This window comes from Muntiacus reevesi, chromosome 20 (genome assembly GCF_963930625.1).
Source record: "Muntiacus reevesi chromosome 20, mMunRee1.1, whole genome shotgun sequence".
Taxonomy (NCBI): Eukaryota; Metazoa; Chordata; class Mammalia; order Artiodactyla; family Cervidae; genus Muntiacus; species Muntiacus reevesi.
Window position 1 is genome coordinate 47,927,841 of NC_089268.1, and position 1,587 is coordinate 47,929,427.

Consider the following 1,587-nt stretch of genomic DNA (forward strand, 5'->3'; position numbering starts at 1 on the left):
TGAGTTAATGATTGAATTAATTAATTATTGCTCACAATTTTGTGAGCTAGGAATGTGGGCAGGACTCAGCTGGGCAATTCTTTTACATTTTTGTGCTGTCTTGGGTGCCTTGGGTCCCTAGATGCTGTCAGCTGGGGGCTGGTCTGGGTCTGGAAGGCCTGAGAAGGCTTCACTCATATGCCTGGTATCTTGCTGAGATATCTGAAAGCCTGGGCTCAGCTGGATCCCTCCCCCTTTCCAGGAGCCCCAGCACCTTTCCTTGAGGTCCTTCCTGCAGAGTGGTGGAACTTCTCACCTGGCAGCTCTGCCCCCTTGGAGACCAGAGTGGACACTGCCTCCGCTCAAAGCCCAGACCCGGGGGCTGTCGTGGCGTCGCCCCTACCATCCTCAGCTGTGGGAGCAGCCACAGGCCAGCCCAGATTTGAGGGGGGGGGGAAGTGGGTGCTGCCCCTCAGTAGAGGTCCCGAAGAAACGGCAGCTGTCACAACATGCTCCTGCTGCTTTTTTTTTATTTTTTTAAATTATTTATTTATTTGACTGCATGAGGTCTTAGTTACAGCACATGGGATCTTGTTCCCTGACCAGGGTTTGAACCCGGGCCCCCTGCATTGGAAGCACAGAGTCTTAGCCACTGAACCACCAGGGAAGTCCCTGCTCCCTCTGCTAAACAAGCAAATCCAAGCTCAAGGTTACCAGGGATGGGATGAAAATTGAACCAGATCTCTTCCCTGAGAAGCCAGGGTGGTTGACCTCAGCCAGATCTATGGCTCTCAGTTGGACACCCTGAATGATCAGAGCAACGGTGAGGCACCACCTCCTCCAGTCAGAATGGCCGTCATTTTAAAAAGTCTGCAAAGAGCAAATGCTGAGCAGAGTGTGGGGAAAAGGGAACCCTTCCGTACTATGGGTAGGAATGCAAACTGGGGCAGCCACTGCAGAGAACAGTATGGCCATCCCTTAGAAAAACTAAAACTAGAATTATCATATGACCCAGCAATGCTATTCCTGGGCATATATCAGGAGAAAACTCTTGATTCAAAAAGTCACATGCACCCCAGTGTTCACTGCAGCATGATTTACAAAGGCCAGGAGGTGGAAGCAACCTAACTCTCCATCAACAGAGGACTGGACAGAGGTGTGGTGTGCACATGCACACACGCACACACATGTGTGCAAAGGAGTATTACTCGGTCTTTAAAAAGAATGAATATGCCTTTGCAGCAACAAGGATGACCTAGAGATGATCATACAAAGTGAAGTGAGTCAGACAGAGAAAGACAGATATCATATATGTCCTTTATGTGTGGAATTTAAAAAATGATACAAATAAACTTGTTTGCAAAACAGACATAGACTCACATAGAAAACAAACTTACAGCTAGCAAAGAGGAGAGGTTGGGCGGGGGATAAATTAGGAATTTGGGACTAACAGATATACACTACTATATAAAACAGTAAACAGCAAAGACTTTCCCTGTGCAGCACAGGGAACTATGCTTAATATTTCATAATAACCTGTAATGGAAAAGAGTCTGAAGAAGAATCTATTATCTATCTATCTCTGAATCACCTTGATGGACACCTGAA

At 47.1% G+C, this 1,587-nt stretch overlaps 1 non-coding gene across 1 annotated transcript; it reads right to left on the reverse strand.

Annotated features, from left to right (window-relative positions):
• Positions 1-573: 573 nt before the first annotated feature.
• Positions 574-646, reverse strand: TRNAG-UCC (transfer RNA glycine (anticodon UCC)). The gene has a single exon. It is a non-coding gene; the product is annotated as a tRNA-Gly (tRNA).
• Between the last annotated feature and the right edge of the window lie 941 nt (positions 647-1,587).